Source organism: Trichosurus vulpecula, chromosome 7 (genome assembly GCF_011100635.1).
Source record: "Trichosurus vulpecula isolate mTriVul1 chromosome 7, mTriVul1.pri, whole genome shotgun sequence".
NCBI classification, from domain to species: Eukaryota; Metazoa; Chordata; class Mammalia; order Diprotodontia; family Phalangeridae; genus Trichosurus; species Trichosurus vulpecula.
The window spans coordinates 43,459,568-43,479,125 of NC_050579.1; the positions used below are offsets into that span (position 1 = coordinate 43,459,568).

Genomic DNA, 19,558 nt, shown 5'->3' on the forward strand with positions numbered 1-19,558 from the left:
CTTCTACACCAGCAAAGGGCTCCTTGCGCTCCTGCTCTGATATGCCACTTGATTCCTCCCACCGTGTGGGACAGGACTCTGGAAGCAGCTGCTGCTGTTGCTCTAGAAGCAGCTGTAGTAGCTTCCTGCTGCTGCTGCTGCTGCTACTGCTACTGCACCACCTCCGCTGCCCCCAGGGCTGGGGCCTGACCACACACTTCTCTCTCCCCGATCCACCTGCACATAGACTCTTGATGTCCCCTTGAGACATTGGAGAGAACCTCCTTACCCAGGCTTCTCAGTTCAATCATCAACAATTATTGCCCAGGAAGTCCTAGAAGACATTAATTGGGTAATTTGTGCTGTCATTGACAAGAAAAAAGCTTTTGGCCACAAAGAGAGACTAAAGGTTAGGAGGCAAATGTAACCAAATAGAACTTTATTGTTGACTAAGACAAATAAGGCAGAGAAGGTTAGGTTCAAATTTGAAATCAGATAAAATAAAATGAGAATTCTTGACTCTAATTCCCAAAGGACATTTCAGCAGCTTAAGCCCAATGGAAGAGGTAAGAATCTAAAGAATGAGGAGGAAGGGGAGCAGGGTCAGTAACTTTTTTTGATTCCTCCAATTCTGTTCCCCTTAGTTAAGGGCACCAGGTCAGCAGCAGCCCCCAGAGCTCCCACAGCAGTCACCAGACTGCTGACTGTGCTCACTGCCACTGTCACAGCAGTCAGACCTCTGGTGCCTTTGCCTATGGGATCTCCTGTGATGGAAAAAGAGGCAGCAGCTGCCCCTAGAGCTAGAGCTGCAGCAACCCCCAGGGCTGGAGCATCCCCTAGAGCTAGAGCCACAGCAGGAAGAGATGGGAGAAGGGCAGGGAGCCTGCAGAGGTCACTTAAGAGGACATTTAGGGGTCTGGCATTTGAGAGGTGGCTGGCACTGCTGCTAATTTTGCTGGCAGGACATCTCTGGGGAAGTTCAATTAATCCTGAAAGGTAATAGAGATGCTTATCAGATGCATGAAACCCAGGCTAAGAAGCTTGTTTCACTTGGAAGGAATCCAATGAACTATATTAGTCTCCAGAAAGAAAAACAAAAACAAAAACTTGGGATACTAATTCTGCCAGCTAGCTGCATTTAGGTTGGAAATTTTGGAGCAGAAAATGGCTTTATTATTCCGAGTCACAGGATTATCAACACATTGTCATCATATATCAAATTGAGGGTAATTCAGAACTAGGTAAATAATACAGAATCTCCAGGTAAGTAGAAGGATATTTCTCCAAGAATTCAGAGGGCCAGCCAGGCTTCCCAGACTGCTCAGGCACATCAATTCATGCTACAGTTTCTAGGAATCCCAAACACTGCTAATTCTTTTCCCCTCTAGATTCTAGGCCCTTGCTTAGTTATGTTCTGGGAAAACTGACAGGTTCTCCAGCTGCTTAGAACAATGCCAATGTACACACATGTATTCTTCTCAAGTTGCTCCCCTTCTCACTTAATTGTTGCAATCTTCTAGACCTTCTTTTCTTCACTCCCTCTCTTCTCTACCCCTCCTTTGTGCTTTCCCCTTCCCTCTCCTTCAACACACTGCTCCACTCCTCCCTCCTGGGCTCTTATACAGACATTCACCGTGATCCCAGACACAGACAGGAACTCTCTGCTGAAGAGCCAGAATGGATGAAGAACCAGGGACAGGGACACCTTTTATAGATAACCTATCCTAGGCTAAGCTGTTGGCATGACACCCAGATCTCTAGAAGGAAGGGTGGTTTTCCCAACCTGTGGGATGTGTCAAACAATTCCTGACGTTCTCCAACCCTATGTAAGTTTAAATGAGTAAATATATGCATAACTAATTAAGAAGAGACCTCAAAATGTAATTGATTCCAGTCCTCCTTCATATAAAGATGAAGAAGAGGGAACCCTGAACATAAATAAAGAATTGTTAAATATAAATGAATTAAATAATTGCCCAAGGAAATTCAGGTAATTAAATAGAGAAACAATTTTTGAAGCCAAATTCCTCAACACAAATCCAGTGATCCTTCCATAACATCAGGCCAGGGTATCTCTGAGTCTTCTCTTCTGGAAAGAAGAGGTCTGGATGTTGCTTTGGAAGAGCCATGTCTTGTCTAGTGGTTAGGTCTCTCCCACTCACAGGGCAGCCTGAAAATCCAGGTATTGGGCCAAGGTCTTCTGTCACTGAGGTTCTACAGGATTCTAAAGGTAATATTCCATGTCTCTATACTGCAGAAATTATGGTCCTGCCCTGACCTCAGCTTTGGGTTGCAGTTTCTCCCAGACTTAGTCTTGTGGAGCACCTATCTCTTAAGTGTACCCTGCACACTTAAGACAAATTGACTCTCTCTAGTTCTCCTTCATTGAACCACATAGTAGTCATCCCAAGTCTACAGTCCTTTCTGTCTGAATTTAACAGCCTTTCAGGTTGGGAAAAACTCTCTCATTCCCTCAGTTTCCCTTAGTCAATAAATCTTTATTGTTTATTTTCTATGCATAAAAGCCTCTATTTAGTAATAACATTAATAGGACAAATCCTTGTCCTTGAGGAGACTGTGATATGGTTGCTGTTGGGTTTCAGTTCTGTCTGACTCCCCATGATCCCATTTAGGGTTTTCTTGGCAAAGATACGGGAGTGGTTTGCCATTTCCTTCGCCAGCTCATTTGACAGATGAGGAAACTGAAGCAAACAGCATTAAGTGACTTGCCCAGGGTCACACAGCTAGTAAGTGTCCAAGGCAGCATTTGAACTCAGGAAGATGAGTCTTCCTGATGCTAAGTCCAGTACTCTGTCCACTGCGCCACCTAACTGTCCTGTGATGTGGTAGAGGAGGAAAAATATATGAATAACTCTAATGCAATATGGGATGAGAAAAGTGTTACAAGAGAGCTATAAATACTGTACTACTGGAGGACAGTTATGGGAGTGGGAGGACCAGGGGCTTCTGCATTAATGAGGGACTGTTTGAGGAGTTGTAAGAAATAGACAGGATTTTCACATTGCTTTTAGACTGATATCTTGTACCTTATCTCTGCCTTCAATGTCTCCTCCATGTTATATCCACCCAATGTCCTCTAAAGATTGTCATTCTTTTCTTACAGTGAAGCCATGAGATCTTTAAGAGAGCTATGAATCCTAGAGTCACCAAAGGGGCCAAGTTCATGAAGACACCCATAGCTCATCTTTACCTCTTTTTGTACTAGGCAGTGAAATGGATTCAATTTATTTTAATTCAACAAACATTTATTTAACATCTGTTCTCTGCCAAAGTATTATGCTAGGTGTTAGAAGATCAGCATCAAAAATAGAAATAGTCCCTGTTCTCAAGGACCTTACATTTTATTGGAGGTGGGGAGAGAAATGAGACCAAGAAGTCAATAGTTTTCATACGATCATAGGATTTGAGAACTGGAAAGAATCCTTTCTATCGTCTTGTTTAAAAGACACTTCTACATTAAAAGAAGATAAGATCCTAAGGTATAAGTGACTTTCCTGAAGACCCACAGATCATAAATTGCAATGACACAAACTTTTTTTTTCTTCCAAATTCAATGCTTCTTCTGGTACACCATATTGTATTGGTAAGTGTTTCTAAGCACTTTCTAGCTTGTGATATACCTGTGACCCTACTAGGGTACAAGAGAGCACTTTGGGAAAGGCATATCTTCCGCCCACTCAGCATTCTGTCACCCTCCAGGCCAGTTACTTAATTGCTCACACTCCCCAACTCACTTCACTACATTATGTACATAGTCTTTCTCTTAGCCACACACAAAGCTCTGCCTACATATCCTCCCTCCTATTCAGACTATAAAGAGCATCACCTCAACAAAGGAGAGGAAGGAAACAGGAAGCCCAACCTGTGATGCATTGTATCAGTTCTGGGACACAGCAAGACAGTCCATTTGTCCCCATATCAGAAGGGCCAGTCTAGACTCAGACACTTAATTGACGCTTCCTTTAGAGGTTGTAGTTGAATCATTTCAGTCATGTCTGACTCATTGTGACCCCATTCGGTATTTTCTTTGCAAAGATACTAGAGTGGTTTGCCATTTCCTTCTCCAGCTCATTTTATAGAGGAGGAGCTAAAGCAAATAGAGGTTAGGTGACTTGCCCAGGGTCACATAGCCTGTGCCTGAGGCCAGATTTGAACTCACAAAGATGAGTCTTCCTGACTTTAGGCCCAGCACTCTATCCACTATGCCACCTAGCTGCCCATTATCTAATAGTATCATCTCCCAATACATAAGCTTTCCCAGATTTCATATATATGCATGCATGTATTATATGTGTATGTATGTATGAATGTATGTATGTATGTATAATATATAGGTATATAGATAGATATGTATATATAGATATATACCTAGATAGAAACAGATATAGATACATAGATATGTGTATATACATATATAGTTATATACATAGATAGATAGAGAGATAGATACCAACCCTATTCCCTCCTCTTCCCTCCTCTCTTCATCATGGACAAACACCCTCCAACCAAGGACAATCCAGGAGGTCTCACCTATTAAAGATATCCTGGAATAAACCAAACTGTTCCAGTTCTTCAGTTAGGAAACAGAGCCATAAGCATGTGTGGTTCTCAAATAATTTCCCTGCATACCTGAGAATTTTGCTCCAGTGTCTGCTTGGTGTGTCTCATTGTTTCAGCTAGGATGGCAGGCCTAGAGAGCCCTAGATAGACTTCACTTTATGCAAGAGGTCTAAAGGAACATCTATCTCAATGGAGTGGAAAAAAATGACTTCTAATCAGATCTGTGTCTGGGTCCGGGTTCTCCTACTTTACTGCATGTGAGACCCAGGGCAAACTGTTGCTTCATTTTCTTCGTTTGTAAAATAAGTGGGTTGGTTTCAATGAATTCTAAGGATAGTCCCCCGAAAACCTCAAGACTAACTGACTTGTTATATTCCTTCAGCCTACAAGTTCTCATACAAGACTATCCTAGGTCAAGGAACTATGAGGATCCACATCTGCTCCACAGCCAGGGTCAGGACATGCCATGGATGTGTTTACTTTTAGTAATCAGTCAGAGGACAAAATTAGATCAAAGTGAATACATGATGAAGTCAGAGTTGGGAGAGCTGGTTCATCAAATGTGAAAGAATTCACTTAGACCTTCTCTGTAGCCATTGGGAGCTTTATTGATGCAAAAGCAGTGGGCCTGAGATTTAGCAAGGAGCTAAACAAAGGCACTGATGTAGGGAAGGGACCAGACTTACATAGACAAAAGCTACAGTCTGTAGGATGATTTTACGGTTTCTTATGGGGATTGGAGATTTAGGGATAGGATAAGCCTTACAGGGTAAGTACAAGATAAGGGAGACTGGACACACGATAAGGGAGTGTGGACCTGGACACAAGATAAGGGAGTCCGAATCGGACACAAGATAAGGGAGTCTGGATTGGACACAAAGTAAGGGGAGGAGATTTTGGGGTGCCAGGGAGAGAAACTCATCCCTTAGGATACCTTTGTATTAAGATACATTAGGGCATCCCCAGGAAAAAAGCAATTTAGTCCTTAGGGTACTGTTTGCACCCACATCATACATTTCATGAAATTGGGTACTAATGAAAGTAGCAAACAACATTTCCCCCATAAGTCTGAAGTCGACTTTCCTATGAATTCACATGCTTTCAAGGGGAAAGGACACACATGGGGAAGATGTGTGGAGACATACAGGCAAGAAACAAGTGTGGTAGGGACATTCACAGAGGGGCAGAGCCTCTGTTTTCTTTCTGCGTTGAGCACGTTCTTTCCCAGCTCAGTTTCTTTTCCTGCCCAACAGGAGTTCCCTGGATGTAGAAGGATGGTGTACATGTGATGATTTGGGGTTTACAAAGATACAAATACACACACACACATAGAATGTATATAGTGTATGTATATATGTATGTAAACATATGTCTATATGTATATATATGTGTATATATGTATTCTTATCTATTTACATTTATTATATGTTCCCACATACATTTCTTATATACTCCCATTTCTTATATATTCCCATATATATTTATTATATATTTATATTTATTATATATTCCTGTGTATATTAATTATAGATCTATTCCCATTTGATTATTATCACATTTACCAGCAGCAGCAGTGGTGGCAGCGGCACTCTAAGCAGGAATTTACTGAGCCTTATACCAAGAGAATGAATAGATGAACAAATGGACATATAAATCAATCCAAAGTGTTTATTAATTATTTGTGGAGCATTTACTGTGTTTAAGGAACCGTACTAAGCATTAGGAATACAAATAGAAAAACCAGACAATCTCTACTCTCAGGGAGCTCATATTCTAACTGGGGGAGAGGAACTAATGCATAGATGAGGTTTTAGCTGAAAGTCAAATGGAGGCCCACAGTCTTTAGGGCACACTGGCAAAGTAGATGGTAATGTATATTCTTTACTATTACTTCCACTGATAGGATCATATCCATTTCTGAGACTGAACCATTTGACAGTGACAAAGACTTCGGTGGCAAGGGCTTTCCTTTTTCCTGGTCTTCAGTGTCTGTGGCTGCTGAGGAGGAGGGGGTTATATATACCTGCAGGAACAGTAATCAGGTGTCATCCCCACCAGGGGAGATTCCCAGGTTGGTGGCTTCAGGGAGTGAACTGGAAGCAGGGCCAGTGGTCTGAAGGAGCTATTACTTTCAGGGCTCCTCTTGGGCTTACCTGTCCATTGAAGGCAGTTGCTCAGCAGCTGGTGTTGGTGGTGGTTACCACCAGAATGGTGGCTCCATTCTCCCCAGGGGTTGTATCCTCTAGATGATGGCTGAAGGGATCAGGTTATTAGCAGCTAGTGGCCACCTATTCCCAGTGCTCTGGGTTCAGGGCCTTGGACTATCTCTCTTGTGCTGTCTCCATGGTGGCACAAATCTGATTCTTCTAGCACATGCTACCTGTTGTCTTTCCCTCAGGATACCTTGCTGCATCAGCTAGGACAGCTTGCCTAGAAAACCCCAGATATATCTCACTTTATGCAAGAAGACAAAGGGAGCATATAGAACCAGAAGAAATCTCAAACTTCATCTAAATCAACCTACTCATTTTACAAATGAGGAAAATGAGGCCCCAGGGTCTCACAGGATGTAAGAAGAAGAACCAGGACTCAGACATGAACCTAATTCCAATTCCATCATTTTTCTCTGTGTCATGCAACATGAGCACAAATCACCATTTTCCCAATGAATTCTGATTTTGTTGCAAAAAGGAAGAACTCTAGCTCAGGGAAGAAGTCTAATTCAAAGAAGCCCCCAAAATGGGGTCACAAAGAGTTGGACATGATTGAAAAAGACTAATTAGTAATAGATAGTGGTTCTGCAGAGGGTCAAGGGGCCTAAAAAGCTAGAAATTGTATTCCCAATGTACACTGACAGGGTCACAGGCAGAAAATCATAACTCTCATGGAGTGAATGGGGTTTTATTCCATGGTGCCAACACCAGGGGGCAGGCTTGTTCTGCTAATGACCTTTGTCTAACAGCCTCACGTCAGTCCTCCCCCAGCCTGCACTACTATGTGACCCAACCTGCCCTGACTGCCAATGCTATGGTGCCCCTCTCCTGAACTCTCTTGTCTCCATTCTCAAAGAGCAAGTTTCAGACTCACAGGAGTATCACTCAGCCCCACCCTTAGCTGCTAATCCCACAACTGTTTCTCCACCCTTACTTACCTTACCCCCAATGAGATGATTCTTAAGTACATCTATGTATAGATATGTTATGAATTAGGAAGGATTGGAAACATAGATCTCTGTGCTGAAAACATGTAATTGATTCCCACCTCCATGTCCTTTGACATCAATATATCATTTGAAGCACATCTGATGTCATTGGATAACACTTTGACCCTGAAGTCAGGAGGACCTGAGTTCAAATCCAGCCTCAGACACTTACTAGCTGTATAAGTCACTTAACCCTGTTTGCCTCAGTTTCCTTATCTGTAAAATGAGTTGGAAAAGAAAATAGTATACCACTTCAGTATCTCTGCCAAGAAAACCCCAAATGGAGTCACGGAGAGTTGGACATGAATGAAATGACTCAACAACAATGCGTTCAAAGGGACCACAGTTTGAACGAACCTATTCAAATGACTAAAAAATGAATAGACTAGCCAATTTTCTGACTACATTTTTCCTAAGATTAAATTTGTTTTCAACATAATCCACATGGGGATCTTCTCTCTTGGAAAGGCTATGAGCTCCAATCTTACAACTTCAGTTTGTCGATTGGATTATTCCATTTATCATAGCTTTATATTAACATAGGTCTAGCACCCAAAAAGACCTTAAAGGTCATTCCATCCAAACTACTATTTTTACAGTTGAAGAAACTAATCTTGTGTTCTAGGTCCCATAAATGGGAAGCATCAGAAGCAGGATTGCTCTCCATCATGTCCAGTTCAATAAACCCTGAACAGAACTCATCATTTAGTTTAAAAACATCTCTTTCCAACTTGCTTGTCCCTGTGAATGGCAGTAGCATGTATCCAAACTTGAAACCTCGGGAACATCTTTATTTTGTTGTCTCTTCTCTTCTCTGGGCAGCTAGATAGGGCAGTGGATAGAGTATTGGGCCTGAAGTGAAGAAGACTAATCTTTGCGAGTTCAAATCTGGCCTCAGACACTTACTGGCTATGTCACCCTGGACAAATCACTCAACACTGTTTGCCTTATTTTTCTCATCTGTAAAATGAGTTGGAGAAGGAAATGGCAAACCATCCCAGCATCTTTGCAAAGAAAACCCCAAATGGGATCAAGAAGGGTTATACCGGACCAAACAACAAAAACTCTTTTCTTCAGCCATCTTATGCTATCTGGGAACCTAAGGCTAGGAGACTCACCCTTCGAGATCTGTTGTGTCTGCTCCTTCTTTGCTTCTTGATTCGCACTATCTACATATAATTAAGAACCTTCATCCCCAAAGATCAAAAACCTGCAGTTGTTCCAGAGAGGACTATACAATATCCCAGGGTGCATAGGAATCTCTAAGTTTATTTGTAAGTGGAATTTTGTGTTTTGAAGTAGAGGAATGCCTGGAATTTTCCAAAAGTTCCATCTAGATCATCCCCTCATTCCCTTATGTGGAATAAATAGCTTCAGAGGTTCCATGTTCTTCCTGGATGGGAGGGACAAGAAAGCTTGGAAATGCCAAGGATCGTCTGACATAAGCATGGACTGAGTTGTGAAATATTCTCATCTTCCTAGGAAGTTGTATCTCATTCCATAAGCCCCACTTTGGGGAACACCCATAAAAGGTATCCCCACCATTAGTTTATCATTTAGTCTAACTCACAGAACCAGAGATTCTCGGAATTTGAAAGGACCTCAAAGGTAAAACACAAACTCCTTCAGGGAAGGGATTGTTTTGGGCTTGTTTCTACTTCCTCAATCAATCAACAAGAATTCATTAATTACTTATTATGTGTCAGGCACTGTGCCAAGTACTGGGAATATAAAGAAAGGCAAAAATTCTTACTAGAACAATGGCTAGCATGTCAACCGATGCCTTAAAAATTATTATTGTTTATTTTAGAGGGACAGCGTTATATAGCATATGGACAGCAAGTCAGAAAAGTCCTGGATTCAAGTCCTATGCCTCTGACACGAATTGACTTTCTTCTGGTTTCATTCATGGGGAAAAATATGGTTACAATTCAGTTCCTCCAGTGGTATACCCAGAATCTTGCATGTAGGATACCAACAGCCAAGATAACATTTACAAAGATGTTCTAAAGCAAGTGATTTTCAGTAACATAGGCCCTAGTTTCTGACATTTCTCCACGCATGATGTGAAAGCAGGAGGGAGTTATAAGTAGGTGGCACAGTGGATGAAGGGCTGGGCTTGGAATTTGGAAGGCCTGAGTTTGAGCCAAATGAAAGGATGATTCATATGGTCTCCAACTCCTTGGTGGAGTTAGTTTCTTTGGGTACGCAAAGGCAATAAGATGGATATCTGTTCATCGCATTGTTCATCACAATTATTTGAAAAGGACCAACATGAAAATAATTGTTACTCATGGAGTAAAGAGGGAGCATCATTCTATAAAGAAATCAATATTCCCCTCCAAGTTAAATAAGCATATTCTTTGATGTCCAGTGACTTCAGCAAAAAGCTGAAACTAGATGAGGATGACTACACACACACACACACACACACACACACACACACACACACACACAAGAACTACTTTGGAAATATATATCAGGATAAAGGAAGGTCAAAGATTTGTTGGCCATCCAGAAATCTCATGCCTATATCTCATTAATTCTTTCTTTGAAGAAGACACTTGAAATGGCAAGCACTGAATAATATCATGCATACACCCCTCTAAAAAGAGAAATTGATCATATTTTAACATATGGGAAATGAAATGAAGTAAAATGACTCATACCTGAATTGCTGTCTTTGTACTAGCCGATCAACTAATTAGAACAAGGACAAAATTAATATCAAGATAGAGGAAGGAATACCAATTAAAATACACAGTATACAATTAAAGTAATTTAGTCCTGACCTGTTCAAAAAAGTTTATCATAAAATGAGTAACAGGTATAAGAAAGGACAGATTCTGACTATTGTTAGAATAATTACAATGGTTTAATCAATGAAAAATAAATGTAGTGGGTACACCCCTTTAATCCCCGCTACTAGGGAGGCTGAAGGTGGCAGACTGCTTGAACTCAGGAGTTCTGGGTTGCACCCAAAGTCCAACACAAATATGATGAACCTTCAGGCATGCAGGATGTCTGAAGAGGGACAAATTGGTCTAGGTCAGAAATGGAGCAGTCAAAGCTTCCACGTGAATCAGGAGTGAGATTAGGCTTGTAAGTGGCCACTGTACTTACAGTTCAATCAGTCAATCCCCAGACTCCTGGAAAGGTGTCTTTCTCACCAAGCATCTTGTTCTCTTGTGGTCTGGTTCCTAGGGACTTGTGGGAAGAGAACATATAATGTAGACATTATTAGATATGGCATCAAGCAATGGAGGTTCCAATTCTAATTCTCATCTTTATGATCTGAGTGGCCAAGTGACATGTTAGTTAAATTTACAGGGTCTCAGCATTTTCAAATACAAAATGAGTATAAATATACCTGTGTTACCTATATACCCATGGGTTTAAGATAATTATAAACAATAATATAAGCAGGAGCTTCTTCTTCTTATAGGTGACCTTTATGGAACACTTGAAGACTTAGAGAAGTGATATCTTATCTAGTCCCCATCACAATTCCACCAAGTGCTAGTATTTTAACTGTTTTACAGTTGGGGAAACCCAGGCTCAAAAGAGTTAGGAAATTTGCCTGGTATTACACAGTTAATAAGTGTCTGGGGCTGGATTTGAACCCAAGTCTTCATGACTCCCAAGACTTTTGTTGTTCAGTTATTTTTCAGTTGTGTCTGACTTTTTGTGATTGCATTAGGGATTTTCTTGGCAAAGATATTGGAGTGATTTTCCATTTCCTTCTCCAACTCATTTTACAGATGAGCAAGCTAAGGCACACAGGGTTAAGTGACTTGCCCAAGTTCACACAGCTAGTAAGTATTGGAGGACAGATTTGAACTGAGGAAGAGGAGTCTTCCTGACTCTATCCGCTGTGCCACTCACCGGCCCACTCCCAAGTCTAACACTATCTATAATGACACTATTCTGCCTCTGTTATTATGATACTTATAACATAACATGCTTGGCTTTCTCTTAATTAAATTATACTTTGATGAACTGGCACCAACTTAACCAGTCACCTAAATTAACCAGGCTTTCTCTGCAAACCACTTTCAGGGCAAAGAAAAAGATAACAAGAAATCAAGTTGATTCCTAATATTTTCTTTCGAAAAAATCAACCTCAGGACACAACCCGGGATCAATGTAGGTTGAGGACATTATCTGTCCCTTTGGTCAGTTACAGAAACAGTCCTGGACAATTATTATTAGTGCTCAGCAGCATGAGCACCATGGCCCTGGTGTCCTTCCAGATCCTAAACCATGAGCAGCTCTATTTCATAGACTCTACTAAGGCAGGGAATGGAATAATTACACTGAAGAAAGTTTTATAGTCATGAGTATTAAGGGCTGATCCATCGGACTTTATATAACCACTAAATCCAATGAGGCAGGAGCTAATAAATAGTAAGCTATGGTTTTGGCAAAAACCTTTTGGGTTGTGTAGTGTTAAACACACTAGACTAGATTGTGACTCATGAATCCCTAGTTGGGTTCCCAGCTCCACCATTGCCTTGTTGGGTGGTTTTGGTCATCTGTCGCACGAGGGGGTTGGCATAGAGGAGGGGGTTGGCATAGAGAAGTGGCCTCAAACTCAAATGGAAATGCATATGGACTTAGAAAACCATAAATTAAGGTTATTTATGTTGTATTATATTTTTAATTATTTTGTCAAACATTTCCCAATTACATTTTAATCTGGTTGGAGTCTCATTCTGGCATTTTGAGGTTAATTGTACTAATGAGTTAGACCCCTCTGGACCAGAGGACCTCAAAGCTCCCTTCCCTCACAGTGACCATAATGATCTTTACTTACATAGTAACCTAAGTCCTTCCCTTTCAAAGCTCTTGTGAAGTGGGTAGTTCAAGTATCATTGTCTACATTTTATAGTTTGGGCCAATTGAACCTGTCCCCCGTTTCATTATGGAAGGCACTTAGGTTTAAAGAAGTTACTTGATTTGCCAGTAGTAACACAGACAGCTAGGGGCAGCTAACTGACACAAAGGGTAGAGTGCCAGGCCTGGAGTCAGGAAAACTCATCTTCGTGAGTTCAAATCTGGTTTCAGATGATTACTAGCTGTGTGAACCTGGGCAAGTCACTCAACCCAATTAGCCTCAGTTACCTCATCTGTAAAATGATTTGGAGGAGGAAATGGCAACCCACTCCAGTATCTCTGCCAAGAAAACCCCAAGTGGGATCATGGAGAGTCAGACATGACTGAAACAATGCACAATGACAACAACAACAAAATACAGCTAGAAGGTGTCAGAACCAGAAATCCCACCCAGGGCTTGTGATTTCACATCTTGTATTCTTTCTACTGTATATACTGGCTCAATCAATTGATCGATAAGCATTAATCAAGTGCTTATTCAATGCCAGGCACTGTGCCAGACACTGGGGCCAATCCCTGCTCTCAAGGGCTTTATACTCTAATGAGTGTAATAAGTATATAAGAAATAAATATGAAGGGAATAAAATATAAATAACTACAAAGTAGCTAAATGCAAGAGTTTGGAGAGCCAACTAATGGCTATGAGCCAGTAGAGAGGGAGGGATTAAAGAAAAGTGATAGATTGAGGATGGCAGGGGGCAATCAATGAAGTATATGGGGTGTAAGGGGACCACATGTGCAACTAGAAGGGTTAGCGCCTTACTCCTGCTAAGAAGTAAAGCCACTGCATCATTTGGTTGTTCGCTCCTCATTTTTGAAGACCGATGACATTATGAGTAGTGGATAATGGGTGATGAATTGTGAGTGAATTGGATTTAAGTGAGGCAGAGTCATACAAAGTCATCAGTTTGTGAGACAGGATGAAAGAAATAATGGCAGATGCCATCTGAGAGATAAGAGAAAAGGAGAAGAGAAGAGGAAGCTCACAATGAATTGCATCAATTTTTTTTTCTGTAAAATATGGAAAGGGCATGGTGGGGGGAGCCAAGGGAGATTCGAAAAGGGATGAAAAAGTTTGGAAGAACCAATGTGGAGAGTGGGAGAGTGAATTGATAAGGGAGGCCTAGAATAGGTTTATCTAGTAATGATGAGGACCCAGTTGAGGTTGTGTGTGACCTAACAAATAGGAAAGCATGGACCTTTCTAAAGATTCCATTTAGAGCCTCCCCCAACTACCTCTCAGGATGAGTCTCTGAGTTCCAAAGTTCTTCCTGGAAGGGTGGCCTAGGAAAGGTCAGAAATCGCATGACATAAGAATCCTGGATCATGAAAGAGGTTTTTTTCCTCCTAGAAAGCCATCTCTTATCCTAAGAGTCAGTTCTGGGGAACATCTATGGAACATGACTATCATTCCATCTAGCTCTTCAAATCAGAGAATTTCAGAGCTAAAAGCAACTTCATCAAGTCTCAACTAAAATCTCACCTACAAGAAGTCGTTTCTGGTCCCCCTTAATATTAATCTCTTTTCTCTGACATTACCTCCCATTTACACTGTATATATCTTATATGCACGTAGTTGTTTTCATATTGTCTCCTCATTAGATTTTGAACTCCTTGAGGGCAGGTACTGTTTTTCTCTCTCTTTGTATCTTTAGTATTTAGCATAGTGCCTTAGTAGGTACTTAATAAATGCTTGTTGACTTGATTCTACAGTACATCCAGGAAGTGGTCATTGAAATTTATCTTGAAGGTTTCCAGTGAAGGCAAACCAGTTACCTCTTGAGGCATCCCATTACTATTTAAGATAATTCCCTCTTTGAGAATTTTTTTTTTATTTCCTGACCTCAAGCCTAAATTTAGGTCTTAGCAATGTCCACCCATTCCTCCTGACTTTGCCTCCTGGAAACAGTCAGAAAAAGTCATATCCTTTTTTTTCTTCACAAGACAGCCCTTCAATACTTTCAGAATCCTGTTGAATCTTCAAGTATCTTCAAATACTTTTGGTCAGTTCCAACAACTATGTATTTTCTTCTCCAGATTAAAAAGGTCTCCAACTCCTTCCACCAGTCCTTCTATGGCAAAGTCTCTTAGCCCTGCAACATCCTTGCTGATTCCTGTCTCAGGTTGTTTTCCATTGCAGGAACATTCTTTTTAAAAGGACCTTGATTGTTTTATGAGAGCAAGAGGCTCAAGGAAAGGAAGGAACTGAAAGTAAACAACACAGAGACTTGGGAGAAAGGGTAGGGGGAGATGTGCTCTAATGATTGGTTGGTTGATTGCTTTAGGGAGGCAATGTGGTGAAGTGACTTGCCCATGGTCCCACAGCTAGTAAATGTCTGAGGTCACATTTGAACTCAGGTCCTCCTCATTCTAAGGCTGGTGCTGTATCCACTAGGTGACTTAGCTGCCCCTATTTGGATGATTTAGTGCTCTTTAACTATCTCCCCATTTATCATAGCTATCATACTCTCTATGACAGATATTTGAGGTATCTTTGCCAACCCAAAGATTGCTAGAGAAATTGTCAGGGAAAGACTTCTCATGAGAGAAAACAGAAACCAAATAAATGAATGAATTGATTCTGCCTTCCTTCTAGATTTGGAGCTTGGAAAACCTAGGTTCAAATCCTGCCCCAGACACTTACTAGCTGTTTGACCTCAGACAAGTTATTTAACCTCTCTCAGCCTTGGTTTCCCCATCTGTAAAATGTGGATAACAATAGAGTTATCATGAAATAATATACGGAAAGTGTTCTTCAATCCCAAATTACTACATAAATGTTAGCAATAATTATTACCTCAATTGTCAGTTACCATTGTCCTATCCTCCCCAAATGATCTTCTATTTTCCCCAATATTTTTAAAACATTTAAATTTGTTCTTAGCTGTCCTGGTCAGACTTAGCAATTTCTGAGCATTAGTATTCCTGGCTCTATTCTTTAGGCCTGTGCCAAGTAGTCTTTGAAATGCTACCATCACCTCTGCTCACAGCCAATTTCATTTGTGAATAGCTCAAATTGTTAGGAAATTCTTCCCGATATTGAGACTAAAACTGTCAATCTATAACCTCTGTCCATGGCCCCAGTTTTGCCCTCTAGGGTCAATGAGCACAAGTCTAACAGATTACATATGATGGTCCTTTAAAAATTTGAAGATGACATTCAGCATCCTTCTAAGTTTCCTTTCTCAACCAATCATCTCTCAGCGTACTCTACCTTCAGAGTGGCATCTGGGATCAGATGTCACACTGCAGATGTGTACCTATCAAGGCAGGGGAAAATGAAACTAATGCCTCTCTATAGAAAGAATTCCTCTGTTTGGGAAGCCCCAAATCAAATTAGCCCTCTTAGACAGCTCATCATGCTGTTATTTCACATCCAGCTTGTGGTCCACTAACCATCTTAGGTCTAATATGCATAAACTCCTTCTCACCTTACCCCCTACATCTGCTTGTGCCTTTGAATTTGAAACTAAGTGACAGACTTTGTGTAGACTGGTCACTGGCCAAAAGGGAGCCATTGATTATAAAGAAAGAAGAGTAGAGAGCAGGAGGTATCTGTGACCAATAGAGCTTTATTGTTGCATGAGGTAAATGAGGCAGAGAAGGTTGGATTCAACTCTGAAATTTGGGGATTTTGAGAGGAGATGAAGTGATAATCCTGGGGTCTCTCAGTTCCCAAGCAACATCTCAGCAGCTTAGGAAGAGGGATGGGAAAGAAAGAGGATGGTCAGTGGCTTCTCTTGATTCCTCAGATTCTGTTCTTCAGCTAAGGGCACCAGGTCAGCAGCAGCCCCCAGAGCCACCACCACAGCCTCCAGAGCTGCCACCACAGTCCCCAGACTGCTGGTTGTACCCACTGCCACTACCACAGCGGCCAGGACTCAGGCCCCTGCATCCATGGGATCTCCTGTGATGAGGAAAAGAGGCTGCAAGCCACTACCAGAGCCTAAGCTGCCACATCCTCCAGAGCTGGACCCGCAGCCAGAAGAGACAGGAAGAGTGCAAGGAGCCTGGGGAGGGTTCTTGGGGGTCTGGCATTTGGGAGGGGGCTGGCACTGCTTCTGGCTTTGCTGGTAAGACATCTCTGGGTGAGTTTAGTAAACCTGAAAGACAATAATGGAATTTTTTGACCCTTGAAACCCAGAGAATCTTTTTAATTTTTCCATTTTGAATCATTCCACACTGTGAAGATGAATTATATCTGTAACACATTAGTATCTAATTGTAATCTAATAAATACAATTTATTCCTATAGACAAATGCATTTAGGTAAAAATTTGGGGAGCAGGGAATGAACATCTAGCACTACTGAGGGTTAGGAACATTTTGTGAACATGTCTATGTGGCCTGAGAGGCAGCATTGTGTCCTGGCCAGGGAGACAGCCTCAAAGCCAGGAAGATCTGAATCAAATCCTGCCTATGACACAGAGTGGCTATGTGACCCTGGACAAGTCACAGCCTCTAAGTGCTCTGACCGCCTTTCTAAGACTATAGGAGCTGCAGAGAAGGTGCCAACTTTCATTGATAGGAGTTTCATCATATAAGGGGTTCTTTATGCCAAGATAATGAGAGGTCCAGGTCTTATTCTAATTTAATGGGTAAGTCACAACCCAATAAATTCTGCAGAATCTTTCTTTACATGCATACACATGTGTGTTGTAGATGAGAAGGGATGATGACCTCCCCAGAATGCCCAGGCCATCACCAGCATTCAGGACATTGCAGAGTTTCCAAGAACTCATATTTCTGCTCCTCTCTCCCCCTCCAAACGTTAGGCTCTTGGCTTTTCTTCTGGGGTGACCCAGAATGATTTTCCATCCGTCTAAATTAATAGTCACACCGAGGATAGTATTTTTAGAGCACTTTAAGGTTTTCAAAGAACTTTGCAAATATGATCTCATTTTACCCTCACAACAATCTCAGATTGTAGGTGCTATTATTATCCCCATTTTATAGATGAGGATGCTGAGGCAGACAGAGATTAAGAGACTTTCCCACAGTTAGTTAGTGTGTGGGGCATTTGACCTTAGGTCTTTCTGACTCCAGTTCCAACAATCTATCCAATGGGTCTCAGAACCAAAGTATAAGTTTCTATTCTTCACCAGCTGGTGTAGGTCTCATTCAGCTCCCCACTATTTTCTTCTCAGCCCCTTTCCTTTTTCAATCAATCCATAAACATTTATTAAGTACCTACTTTTGCCAAGCACTGTGCTAAGTGCTTTATTTTATCCTTTTTCTCCCTTCTTACTCCTCTCTCCCTCTGCTTTGTGCTCTCCTTCCCTCTCCTCCAACACCATCCTCCAAGCGTCCCCAGGTTCTCAAGCAAACACTCACCCTGATCCCAGACACGGACAGGAACTCTCTACTGAAGAACCAGACTGAGTGAAGAGCCAGGGGCATGGACATCTTTTATAGGGCACTCCAGGCTGAGCTGTTGGCATGAGACCCAGCCCTCTAGAAGGAAGAGCTCCTTTTCCAACCCATGACACATGTCAGATAATTCCTGACATTCTTCAGCCTCTCAGTCATAGATGTGAGTCACTACCTGGACCACTGAGTTGGAAGGGACCTTCGATATCATCTACACCAGCCACCCCCCCCCATTACACAGATGAAGAAACTGAGGCTTAAAAAAGTTAGATGACTTACCCGTGGTCACACAGATAGTATATAGAAGAGCTAGGATTTGAATCCAAGTCCTCTATTACCAATGTTAATGCTTTCTCCATTACTCCAGGTCATGGTAGAGTTGAGGTATCTCTTCCTCCAAGAAGAGGGTATAAAGATGGTGCTTTCAGAAAGTTGTGACCTTTCTGAGAATGAATGGCCCCCTTTTCACAGAGAAGTTTGAGGAATCCCCATAAAGTCCAAGGCTCTACTTTCCATCCCAGTTCTCTCTCCTCTGAACCACTGAGGACTTTGGGTTTGGGGGGGATAATTCGATTTTTCATTCATCTACTCATTCATTCATTCACTCATTCAATACTTGAGAAAAAGAAATGTATTGAGCCAGTATTACATACAAAGTTCTGAGCCTCTGGGCTTCTGGGAAAACAAAAGGTAATGAAATAGCCCCACATGCTCAGAGAGATGGCAGACAAGTACACAAATACATACTGTGCTGTGTAGGGAATAGGAGATTGGGTTTGTGATTTCACTGGCATTTGGAATTCTTTAGAGCAAGAGTTTTAATTTCCTTGTGTCATGAACCCCTTTGGCAATTTGGTGCAATCTATGAACGCCTTAGTAACTTTTAAAGTAGTGTTTAGTAGTAATGGTTTAGCATTTTTAGTTCAGTGTATTTAGTATAGTATGTTTCTTATGTTTTTAGATATTTCATCTATCTAACTATCTATCAGATTACAAAGGAAACTAATTATACGGAAATAGTTATCAATTTTTTAAAGAGTTTAATCAATCCACAACCAAAGAAAGAACTGAATGGAGATCAAAGCATACTATTTTCTTTCTTTTTCTTCTCATGGTTTCTCCCTTTTGTTCTGATTGTTCTTTCACAACTTGACTAATATGGAAATATATGTAATATAATTGTACATGTAGAGCATATATCAGATTGCAGGCCATCTTGGGGAAGGGGGCGCATTTTAGAACTCGAAATCTTACAAAAGTGAATGTTGAAAACTAAAAATAAGTAACTTTATAAAACAGAAAAAGAAAAAAAGTTTAATCAATCAATAAACATTTTTTAGGTATATACTGTGTTCCAGGCACCGTGCTAAGTTCAGGATGTGATCCATTACATCAGGACTTCACTCCTCCCCTAGATGATGAATCCCCTTCTATCAATGCAGGTCAGCAGCTTCTATACAGCTTATAGTCTTAGAAAGTTGCCTAGGCACTTAGGAGCTAGGTGATCTACTCAAAGTCACACAGCAATTC

The 19,558-nt window shown here is 41.3% G+C and overlaps 1 pseudogene; it reads right to left on the reverse strand.

Moving 5' to 3' along the window:
• Positions 1-637: 637 nt before the first annotated feature.
• On the reverse strand, positions 638-946 carry LOC118856221 (annotated as a pseudogene).
• Positions 947-19,558: the final 18,612 nt, after the last annotated feature.